Below are 12,528 nucleotides of genomic sequence, written 5' to 3' on the forward strand. Positions count from 1 at the left end.
AGCCAGACAGAGAGAGGGAGAGACACAGAGAAAGAAACAGAGAATATGACCGAGGAGGAAAAGCAGAGGGAAGGGAAGGGAAGGGACAGACCCAGGTTGACAGAGAGCTCAGTAGGAAGCTGGAGGCAGGGCTGGGGACAGAAAGCAAATGGGGAGAATGAACACAAGTGTGCTCAAAGCCAGCAGCAAAGAGGCCCGGATGCAGAGGGAGGACCCCCCAGAGGCCTGAGTTTGGGGGTCCTTCCCACATGAAATGGCAGCACCAGCGCCGCGGCCGTCCAGGGTTTCTCTGGCCCGTGCTGCTCCCACGGGTCTACAGCGTGGGGCATATCTCTGCAAACCTCTTCAAGGGCCTTTTTGGCAAAAAAGAAATGCACATTCTCATGGTGGACCTAGATGCTGCGGGAAAGCCCACCATCCTGTACAAACTGAAGCTGGGTGAAATCGTGACCACCATTCCCACTATAGGCTTCAACGTGGAAACCGTGGAATACAAGACCATCAGCTTCACTGTGTGGGACGTGAGCGGCCAGGACAAGATCCGGCCTCTGTGGCGCCACTACTTCCAGAACACACAAGGTCTCATGTGACTTCGTGGTTGACAGCAATGACAGAGAGCGTGTGAATGAGGCCCGAGAGGAGCTCATGAGGATGCTGGCAGAAGACGAGCTCAGGGACACCGTTCCGCTCGTGTTTGCTAACAAACAGGACCTCCCCAATGCCATGAATGCAGCTGAGATCGCGGACAAGCTGGGTCTGCACTCTCTGTGCCACAGGAACTGGTACATTCAGGCCACCTGTGTTACCAGCGGGGACGGGCTCTATGAGGGACTGGACTGGCTGTCCAATCAGCTCCAGAACCAGAAGTGAGCTGTACTCCTCTCTCCTCCCCTCTCACTCCCTCCTTCTACCCTCGCTTTACTCTCATGTGGCAAACGTGCCCCTGGGGTGTGAGGGCCAGAAGCCGTCTCCATGGTCGGTCACGGTGTGCTTCACTGTGCTGTAAGTGTGCAGACGCCGCCTGCACCTGGGTTTTTATTTAACGTAAATGGTTTTTGTTTCCAATGAGGCAGTTTCTGGTACTCCTATGCAATATTACTCAGCTTTTTTTAATTATAAAAAGAAAACCAACCCATTGTTTAGTACTGAGAAGGGATTTTAGGCACACGGGTCATCCAGGAGTCGCTGTGTCAGAAAAGCCTGATGTTCCTCTTCTGGGCCTTACATCTGTGTTGAGATCCATTTTGGTGGTTGGTTTTTAACCCAAACTCAGTGCATTTTTTAAAATAGTTACAAATACAAGATAAGGAGAACACTTGGACACACAGAAGGGTGAAATGTGCCTAGTGTAGGTTCTGCAATAATGGCCTGAGTCCAGTCCACCAGTGGTCTGTTTCCCGTTGGGAACATGAAACGGGGCAGAACCAGCTATGATCCATTCTGCATAGTCACAATAGGGGGTCCCTGTGATTTGCTCTGTCTTGGGTCATCCCACACCCCATAGCGTTTGTGCTTGTATCTGTGCTTACGTGGCTGCCCAGGAGATGGGCTAGAGGCTGCAGCCACCGCTCTCAGACCCCTTGGAGGAAGCCCAGCCTTTTCTTGGGTCAGCACGGGCACTTCGGTTGGAACGCTCTTGTTTGAGCGGGAGCCCTGCAGTCCCCTTGCTTGCCTGCTCCGGGCTCTCTGGGGTCTCACCAGCAGGAGCGCGGCTGGTCATCCTTGAGCCCCAGCCCCTCGGAGCCCCTGTCTACCTGTGCTTTCACTCCCTCAGCCTGCAAGGGTCAGATCTGCCATTGAAAAATGATAACCTCTACTTTTTTCTTTTGTATTTTGATAAACACTGAAGAAGCTGGAGCTGTTAAACTTTATCTTGGGGAAAACCTCAGAACTGGTTTATTTGGTGTCGTGGAACCTCTTACTGCTTTCAATACACAATTAGTAATCAAAACAAAAAACAAAACAAACAAAAAAGAAATGGCAGCACCAGGCCTGCCCAGGAGCCCCCATCAGTGGGAGAGAGGGGAATGGGGGCTGGGGGGCAGCTTCCCCAGCCAGGCAGCAGCCTGCCAGGGCGGCCTCAGCCAGGGAGGAAGCCGGCTGGTCAGGCTGGGGGCTGGGTTTGGATGTGCCAAGCATCCAGCCAGGTTGTCATGGCCACGGAGACAAAGAGAGGGGCTGATGAGGGGCCCCAGCCGCCTACAGTCCCCAGGGAAGCCCAGTCTCTCTCTAGGACCTGCTTAACCAGGGCTCCAGGCTGTTGGCCAACCGCACGTCCACGGGGAAGCCTGCAGGTCAGGGCCTATCCAGCTGCCTGGGTTGGAGAGGGGCATGAAAATCATGGTCCAGGCAGGGTCAGCAAAGAAAAGATCCCCAAGCATCTAGACTTTGCCAGCCAATCCTAAACACCTAACCTGCCTGGGCCTCAATTTTTTCATCCATTAAATGGGAAGAAGATCCCTCAGCTCATTCTAGCTCCCAGGGGTAAGGAGCTTATATGGAGAGAACCAAATGTCAGAACAACAGATGAATAATAAAGCTCACATTTATGGAGGTCATACCAGGGCCAGGGCCTGCTCTTAGCACTTTCCCCATCCTAACACAGCATTCCTCCAACTATCTGTTGGGAAGAACTATTTTTGTCTTTAATTTCTAATCCGTTTGAGACTAATACTTTCGAAAATTGCAATAAAAGTGAAGTACTAGAAAAACAAAGTAAAAAGGCAGACTACATGCCTAATTTTTCTAGTCCTGGACTAAAATGGCATAAAATTACTCTGTGAAATTGCTATAAAACTTTAAACGTTTACTCTCAGTTTCTGTCCTTATCTCCACACAAACCACACTGAGTCACACTCTTAGAGCAGGTGACCCTCACGACCACCCAGGAAGTAGGTCCTAGAGTAGGCATGAGGGCGGCCTGCACAATGGTTAAGAGTTCTAGCAGCCCAGGTCCTTGTACCGGCCCTGCCACTTCCTGGCAAAGGACTTCAATACCTCTGTGCCTCAGTTTCCCTATCTGCAATATGAGAATAAGACTAATGGTATGTCCTAGGGGTTTTTGGTGGGGATTCAATGAGTCAATCCTGCGAAACTCTTTAGAACGGTAACTGATGTATTTAAACCCTCACTAAACATCATTTATTACTGTAAAATATCATTAAATGTCAGGTGGCATTGTTACTGTGACTCTCTACCTCCTCACCCTCACCCATCAACCGCCACCAGATGAGTCAGGTATCTATTAAGATGACTAGCTTACTGTCTGCCGTTCCCGCAAGAATGCTAGCTCTATGAGGGCAGGGGCTTGGGTCGGTGCTAGCACCCGTTAAACACCCACCTCAGCCTAGAACCATGCCTGGCACTTGGTGGGTGCCCTCAAAATGGGAAGAAGCATGAACTCAAATCCTGGTTCTGCCATGTATTTGCTGTGTGACCTTAAGCAAATGACTCGACCTCTCTGGGCCTCCATTTCCTTATCTGTGAGATAGCAATACAGTAATAATGCCACTGCCCATGCGTACAGGGAGGCTTGAAGAACGATGCTCCCTGTAGCACTTCTCAGCACTACACTTGGCAATGTCTGGAGACATTTTCAGTTGTCACAACTGGGGGGGAGGGGGGTTGCTACAGGCATCTAGTGGGTAGAGGCCAGGGATGCTGCTGAACACCCTACAGTGCACGGGAGGGCCCCCCACACCAAGCAATTACGCAGCCCAAACTATCAATTACGTGAAGGTTGAGAATTCCTAATATAAAAGAAAAAGAATCACCTAAGATACCTATTAAGAGGGGAACGGATGTATAAACTCCAGTATAATCGTCCTGTGAAAGAGTAGGCAGAAGTTAGAAGGAATGAGCTGGAAGTGTGCAAAACAACATAAAAAGATCCCCTAGACAGTGAACAAGGCTGCGGAATACTGGGTGATCACAAGACATTACCCTCAGGGAGCAGGTAAAGGGACGGAGCTAGAATTTAAACCAGGAGGCTGGCTCCGGAGCCCACAGCTTTAAACATGGCCTCGGTTTGAGGCCTTTTACTTAAACAAATGCACACGCTTAAAAACACACCCTGTCTTTTCCACAGGTTCATGTTTATGTATGTCAACGGCACAAACACACAGGGAAAGATCTGGAACACTGCACAGTAGACTAGTAACAAGAGACACTGGAGGTGGGGGCCAGGGATAGGAAGGAAAAGGTTCCCTTGTCTGTAATTTTCTACAAGGAGATTTTGCATTCATATCTGTCATGTAATTAAAGATGAGCGATAAATTACACATGGACAGACCCTTTGGGGTGATCACTTGGTAATGTATAGAAATACTAAATCACTACGATATGCACCAGGAGCTAACATAGTGTTGCAGGTCAATTATACTTCAGAAAACAAACTCACAGAAAAAGAGATCAGATTCGTAGTTACCAGAGGCAGGGCGTAAGAAAATTTGGTCAAAAGGTACTAACTTCCACTTATAAGATATACAAATACTAGGGATGTAATACACGACATGACGAATACAATTAGCACCACTGTATGTTATTCATAAAAGACAGTAAATCCTGAGCTCTCACCACAAGGAAAAACACTTTTTTCTGTTTCTTTTGTTTTGTATCTGCCGGAGATGATGGGCGTTCACTAATCTTACTGTGGTGATCATTTCATGATGGACGTAAGTCAGATCATTATGCTGACACACAGTGCTGTAGCTCAATTACATCTCAATAAAACTGGAAGGGAAAATTAAATAAATAAATACTAAAACAGATGTATATACCCTTTAACCCAAAAGTTCCCTTCCCAGAAATGAATGAACTTACAGGTGTGAAGCAGTCTGCATCTGTCATACCATCGTTTGTAATGGCGAAAGATGGGAACAACCTCAGTGTCTATCAAGAGGAGACCAGCTTAAAAAAAGCCACCATGGGGCTTCCCTGGTGGCGCAGTGGTTGAGAGTCCGCCTGCCGATGCAGGGGACACGGGTTCATGCCCTGGTCTGGGAAGATCACACATGCCGCGGAGCGGCTGGGCCCATGAGCCATGGCCACTGAGCCTGCGGAGCCTGTGCTCCGCAATGGGAGAGGCCACAACAGTGAGAGGTCCGCGTACCGCAAAAAAAAAAAAAAAAAAAAAAGCCACCATGCATCCATCCAGTGGAATTCCATGTGCTATTATAGAACAAGCTCCAGGATACAGGGTGGAAAGGGGGACAAAGCCAAGTGCAGAAATGTGAGTACAACAAGCCATCACTTTCATGTAACAAAAGGGGTGTGTCCCATCTGAAGGGCCCAAGGTCAGCGGCTAGCTTTGGGGCGGGACCTGGGAGGCTGACTCTTTTTTTTTTTGACTTATTTTTTTAGAGTAGTTTTGGGTTCACAGCAAAATGGAGCAGAAGGTACCCCCTGCCCCACACACGCACAGCCTCCCCCATTATCGGCGTCCGCCACCAGAGTGGTGCATTTGTTCCAATCAATGAACGTGCGCTGATACATTACCGAGAATCACCCAGAATCCATAGCTTACATTATGTTGTGTACATTCTACAGGTTTGGACAAATGCATAATGACATGCAACCATCACTATGCCACTACACAGAGCAGTTCCACTGCCCTAAAACTCCTCTGTGCTCCACCTTTTCACCCCTCCACACACCCCAACCCCTTGCAACTATTGATCTTTTCACTGTCTCCATAGTTCTGGGAGGCTGACTTTTTAATCTGCGTTACTTATGCCTTTTTAATTTGAACCGTGGACATGATTACATACAATACATATAAAAATAATATATAGTATACATATATATAATTTTTAGGTACACACATATATACATATAGTTAGGTATACGTGTATATTTATAATATTTTAAAAATTAAAAGGCACAAAAGAGCATATAATGTATGATTCTACTTTACATAAAGTTCAAAAGCAGGCAAAACTAATCTGTGATGACTGAAATCAGAACAGTAGTTACTTTGACGGATACTGACTTGGGAGGGAACACCCTCTGGGGTGCTGGCAATATTTACCAGCTGATGTGGGTGAAGGTTACACAGATAAATTACATGTAAAAATTCATCAAGCTGTACACTTAATATTGTAGGTGAGACATGCCTGAAAAAATTTGCATGTAAGACATGCCTAAAAAAATTAAAATTAAAAAATTTTCAGGAAAAAACAAAGTTCAATCACAGTGAGGGGCATTTCTAGAGAGCCCCTCATGGCCAGAGGGAACACTTTGCTTGGGGCCCTGGGAGGGGGCCAAGCTGGGGTCGAGGCACCCCCCCACCTCGGCCCCCCAAAAGAAACCAAACGGGAATCAAGCTGGCCTTTGTGGCCGGGTCCAGCAGAACAGGACAAAGGGCCAAATGACGGCCCCCTGCCCCCTCCAGCCCCCCTAGGACACTGAAGCCCATTCATGTTGGAGGCTGGCCATTTCCCCAGGGCTCCAGCCGCCCTTCTCTCCGGAGCCGGAACAATATCCCCTTTGACCACCCCCTTGTCTCCCACTTCCGCATTTAATTGCAAGTTCATGGGTATTAAGTGGCCCATACAGCTAACCTAGCTCCCTCTCCCCTCCCCGCCCCCCAAAAAAGAGGCCCACAGCGCTGTCTCTGTTCACTGCCCCTCTGTGAGCCCGCTCCTCCACAATGATCTGTCCAGAGAGAAAAAAGAAAGAGCCCCCCTTCCTCCCCCCTCCACGCCCTCTTCAAAAACTCTGTTCTCACCCAGAAAGTGCCGCCTTGCAAACCAAGCTGCTCTGGGCCCTGGCACGGGGGCGGCAGGCAACCTCTGTTCCAACCTGCCAGGCTGCCACAGGCTCGCTTTGCACCTCCCTGGTACCCCACTTGATGCTTGAGGAAACCGAGGTCCAGGAACGGTGGGTGACAGGCCTGCCATCCAGCCAGGGCCAGGGCTAAGAGCCTCAAAACTCCTCCACCTGGGAGTCCTGATTTTCCCTTAGCTGTCTTCTTGCCCGCACTCAAGGGGGCGACCTAAACCTTTGACCCTTAATCCCTTCTCTAGCTTCAAAACCTCAGGGACAACTCTGAGCCGGTGACCTTTAAGGGTGGGAAGGAGGTTACATAAGCCATATGAGCCCACTGCCCTTCACAGGAACCCACTTTGGCCCTGGCTCATGGATTTCTACTGCCAGAATGTCCCCTAGCCTGTAACACCCATCCTGACCACCTACACCTCCTCCAGGAAGCCTTCCAGGTTACACCAGTCAAGGTCTAACTTCCCCTCTGCTGAAAAGCCTCACCTCCCACATTCCTCCACCACCAATTCAAGTCTGAGCCAGCTCTATCACCATCCTGAATTTGTCACCCTCTCTTTGTACCACCTCCTGGTGCAAGCTGCCACCATCCTTTGCCAGTTACTGCCACCAATCAGTCTTGCTGGTCCTACAGCCCAGCCTCCACACTCTGACCCAAGCGGCCCCTTTTAAAACATAAATCAGACCATACTCCCGCCGGCTTACAGCTCTCCAGGTCTGCCTGCCGCGCCAGGAGGAAGGGCCTCCCCCAGCGCCGCTCACCTTTACCTGCCAGGCTCTGCCCAAGTGCCCATTACCTTCCTCACCTGATCTCCTCCCCTCCCTCCCTCCACTCCAGCACCTGCTGCACTTCAAACTCACCAAGTTCTTGCTCACCTCGTCTCTGCACTTGCCATTTCCTCCTGGAACTCTCTTCCCCCAAAAGTTTCACATACCTGGCTCCCATGCATCATTCATGGCTTTGCTCCCAGGTCAGGCCTTTTCTGAGCACCCAGCGGAAGGCAGAACCTCCTCCAGGTCGCTCTTCATCACACCCACCATCCTCCCTTCCCTGATTCCACCCCAGCATGCAGGTGTTAAAATTTGGAATGGTCCGGCTCCTTTGCACTTGTTATTTCTCTGTCGCCCCCGTTAGAACATCAGCTCCACCAGGGCAGGGACTTTGTCTGTTTTGTTCACTCCTGTGTCCCCAGCACCTAGTACAGCATCTGGCACACAGGACGTGCTCAACAGGGCTTCCCTGGTGGCGCAGTGGTTAAGAGTCCACCTGCCAATGCAGGGGACATGGGTTCGAGCCCTGGTCCGGGACGATCCCACATGCCACGGGGAAACTAGGCCCGTGCATCACAGCTGCTGAGCCTGCGCTCTGGAGTCTGCGAGCCACACCTGCTGAGGCCCGCACGCCTAGAGCCCGTGCTCCGTAACAGGAGAGGCCACAACGATAAGAAGCCCGCTCACCGCGGCGAGCAGTGGCCCCAGCTCACCACAACGGGTGAGGGCCATGCCCAGCGATGGGGAACCAGGGAGGCCAAGGATAAATAAATAAATCTATTTTTTAAAAAAAGGAGGTGCTCAATAAAGATGGGGGATTTGATTAATTAGCAAAAGATTGCTCCTATTCTTCTTTAACTGCATTTAATTCAAGAGCTGCCTCATGCTCTGTTACAGTAAGCAGGCACTACTAACCAACTGCTGCTGACCAGCTCTTGGGCTACTAACTGGACCAGCCAAGATCTCCCTGCAGTATGAGGAGGGTCTGCATTTCAGGGTTTCCATACAGCTCCTGAAGCTGGAGCAGAGAGAAGGGGCGGGGGCCTCCTGCTAGGTGCCGGGCGGGGACGGGCAAATGAAGGCTCACTCTGGGGACTGATCACCCCACCCCCCTGCTGGCCGAGACCTCCTCCTCTCTGCAGGCCCAACTCAATCAGGGTGCCCCGGAGGCCAATCCTTCCCCCGCCAGAATCACCCACTCCTTTCCCACATTCTCAGCTGCTGCACCGCTGAGTGGGAACATGACGGTCAAGAGCAGGGTTCTGGTGCAGGGAGGCCTGAGTTCGAATCCTGCCTCCGCCTCTTGTCATAGACTCTTAGAAACTCTGCTGGCTGCGTGAGCCTGGGCAGGTTACTGAGCCTCTCTGTGCCTCAGTTTCCCCTTTTTTAAGGAGCTCTACCTCACAGGGTAGTTGGAGGGACTGAAGGAGGGAAAAACAGCTAAACCAACACTTCTCAAACTGCAGAGTGCTTGGAAATCATCGGGGGGCCTGTTAGGAGCAGATTCTGATACAGTGGCGCTGGAGTAGGTCCAAACTCCCTTATGGATGCTGTCGGTCCCTGGGGCAAACCCAGAGGAGAGCAAGGACTTTGGGGCTTTCGCATACAGTACGTGCTCAGTAAAATGTATATCCTATAGTCACTGTCATCTGACTAAATGAGTCTGCAGAGGGCTGTGTGTCTGTCCTCCTACTGGGATTACGTTGGAATCTTTTCAGATCTCTGCGAGACCCTGACTTAAATCTGTAAACATAAATAAAAGTTTAATCTTAAAAAATTAGCAGCTACCATTTATTGAGAAGCCACTTCTTTTCCTCCATTTAATTCTCAACACTCCCCTGCACACTGGGCTGGGGGTGGCAGGGGCTCACTGCACGGAGACCCTCGCAACCACCGAGTTTAAGATGCTCCCCAACACACTGTCTGTAGCCGCCTAAGAATAAAGAGCAACTTCTATAAACCCTGTAACCCTTCTTTGAGCAGCACAGTCCCACCACCGCCCTGGAGCTGGTGTGCTTTCAAAGCATCAGTCGGTTCACAGTAAAGTATTTCAAACGCCACTATCTGGGACCCCGTTCGGTCCAAGATGCATTCTGTTAACATAGCCCAAGACCGGAGGGGCCCTCCCATGCACCCCACGGGGAGACTCTAGCATCGCCATTTAGACAGGAGGAAAATGAGGAGCAGAGAGGTTGACCAGCTTGTGTGGGGTCCTGCTGGCGTGCAGGCTTCTGTCCACCCCAAGAGGACCAGTGAGGGCCTGTGTGGGAGGGGCCTGCCTCCCCGCTGCTGGGCACCTCCACCCATGCAGATAGGATCTTGCTCTCATCAGCCGCTGCACCAGGGGCCCAGCAGCCCCTGCCATAAAGGGGCCCTGGGAGAACTTTGATGTGGTGGAGGATGGAGCCGGCCTGACTCAGAAGCCGGGGCCAGCTGTGGGGGAGGGGAAGACCCACACCCAGCCTTCAACATGGTCTCAGCCTCTCTCCAGTCCACTTGGGCCCCCCAGGTAGTTTCAGTGTAACTGTTCCACCAAACCCTTTTACTCCTGACCGCATTTAAACCTCATAAAAATCCTTCGAGTTAGGTACAACAATCACTCCCCATTTTAGAGGTGGGGAAACTAAGGCACAGAGAGGCTAAGTGACCTGCTCAAGTGGCAGAGCTGGATTCAAATCTAGGCTCAGCTGATGCCAGGCCAGGCCTAAACTTATTTATAAGTACTTTAACCAGAGGGTGACCAACCATCCTGGTTTATCTAAGACTGAGGGGCTTCCTGGGATGAGGGACTTTTAGGTTTTTTTCTTGGTTTTTTTTTTGTTTTTTTTGTTTTAATTTATTTGTTTGTTTGTTTTATTTTTGACTGTGTTGGGTCGTCGCTGCTGCACATGGACTTTCTCTAGTTGAGGCGAGCAGGGGCTACTCTTCACTGCGTTGCGTGGGCTTCTCATTGTCGTGGCTTCTCTTGTTGCAGAGCACGGGCTCTAGGCGCACAGGCTTCAGTTGTTGTGGCACGTGGCCTCAGCAGTTGTGGTGCACGGGCCTAGTTGCTCTGCGGCATGTGGGATCCTCCCGGGCCAGGGATCGAAACTGTGTTCCCTGCATTGGCAGGCGGACTCTCAACCACTGCGCCACAGGGAAGCCCGGGACTTTTAGTTTTAAAACCAGGACAGTCTCAAGCAAACCAAGGCAGCTGGTCACTCTATTTACCACTCTACCCATCAATAAAAATAAAGATAATAATAACAGTGAAAGTAACAGCAGCTGAAAACCACTGAGCACTTACATGTGCCAGGCTCTGTCCAAACCCCCGAAGCAGGATTTTCCTTGACTCCTCACCACACAGACCTGGAGGCGGGGCTTTTGTTCGCCTCCCCTCCTCCCCCATTTCACAGATGAGGAAACTGAGGATGGGGAGGCCGCACAACTTGCCCACGGTCAGCACCAAGTAGAGGGTACACAGCCTCTCGGATGGCAGGAGGGTCCCACTCGCCACGTCCTGAGGCTCTTGGAGTGGGCCAAAACAACCCCAGGAGCCATGGTCCGCTTTCAGCACTGACCTTTATGAGAGCAGTGTCTTTAACATACATGACACGGGACCAAACTACTGTGGCTGCAAATCGTCACAGGATTTCTAAAAATATGAACTTACAATGTGCCACTTAAAAACTGGGTGGCCAGGGCTTCCCTGGTGGCGCAGTGGTTGAAAGTCCGCCTGCCGATGCAGGGGACACGGGTTTGTGCCCCGGTCCGGGAAGATCCCACATGCCGCGGAGCAGCTGGGCCCGTGAGCCAGGGCCGCTGAGCCTGCACGTCCAGAGCCTGTGCTCCGCAACGGGGGAGGCCTCAACAGTGAGAGGCCCACGTACCGAAAAAAAAAAAAAAAAAAAAAAAAAAAACAACTGGGTGGCCTTTGGGCGAGTTCCTGTACTTCTCTGGGCCTCAGTTCCCTCGTCTGTAAAATGGGGATAATAAGAGTCCTCTCCTCACAGATGACAGTGAGCATCCTGTGAGATCACACTGCAGGGCTTAGAACATGATCTACAAAGGAAACAATGAGTATCAGCTATTATTATTAATGGCTGTAGTAGTATTGGTATCACTATGTATTGACATCACATGCAGCGTAGTTTTATGGAAACCATGTAAGCAAGATAAGGCACACTCCCTCTTTCAGCAACTCTCCATGTCTGTGTGGATAAATGATGTCAAACTGCGAGAGGCCAGGCCCAGCCAGGCCCTCCCCCTCGCTGACAAGCATGGAGATGAGACCCTCCCAGCCGCCCACCCAGCAACAGCCATCTCCACAGAAGCAAGTCCAGACCGGCCCACCACTCAGCAGCACCCAGAAGGCTCCTAAAACCGCCCATTAATGGGATCCGTTCTGGCCAAAGCACGATCCTTTAGTAGGTGAGAGCCAAGGCAACAGTTCCCGCCACATGGAAACTGGCTTTCTGCTCAGAAACCAGCCCAAATCCTGAACTTGGCCGCTCCTCTCCCCTTCTCCCCATCCATCTACTTTCTTCACAGCAGCCAGAGGGATTCTTCTAAGATAACTCATTCACCGTGACCCCCTGGCCAAAAACCCTCTGCTGCTCTTAGAATAAAAGCCCAGCTCCTCCCCTGGGCTCCGTGTGATGCAGACCCCACAACGCTGTTCAGACCTCCTCCCCCACCCACTGTCCCCTCACTCACTCCACCCCAGCCCCACACCGGCCTCCCTGCTGATCCTAAAACCTGCCAAGCTCATCCCTGCCCCAGGGCCTTTGCACAGGCTGCTCCCTCTGCCTGGGACACAATTCCTCCTGCCCTTCTTCCCATGGCTGGCTTCTTGGCAATCAGGTTCCAGTTCAAAAGTCATCTCACCAGACAGGCCTTCTCTGATCATCAGATCCAAACCAGCCCCCAACACTATCTAATCTATAATCCCTGTATTACGGTATTCATAGCACTTGTCACTTGCAGAATTTTTCTTGTTTA

At 50.9% G+C, this 12,528-nt stretch overlaps 1 protein-coding gene and 1 pseudogene across 2 annotated transcripts in view; one reads left to right on the forward strand and one right to left on the reverse strand.

The window, feature by feature from the left end:
* The window catches only part of PREX1 (phosphatidylinositol-3,4,5-trisphosphate dependent Rac exchange factor 1), a 197,231-nt gene that overhangs the window by 159,831 nt on the left and 24,872 nt on the right, over positions 1–12,528 (reverse strand). The gene's annotated exons all lie outside the window — the stretch shown is intronic.
* Positions 336–870, forward strand: LOC309973713 (ADP-ribosylation factor 1-like; annotated as a pseudogene). Its single transcript has one exon. The product of its transcript is annotated as an ADP-ribosylation factor 1-like (transcript).

This window comes from Leucopleurus acutus (genome assembly GCF_964270905.1).
Source record: "Leucopleurus acutus genome assembly, chromosome: 16".
Classification (NCBI taxonomy): Eukaryota; Metazoa; Chordata; class Mammalia; order Artiodactyla; family Delphinidae; genus Leucopleurus; species Leucopleurus acutus.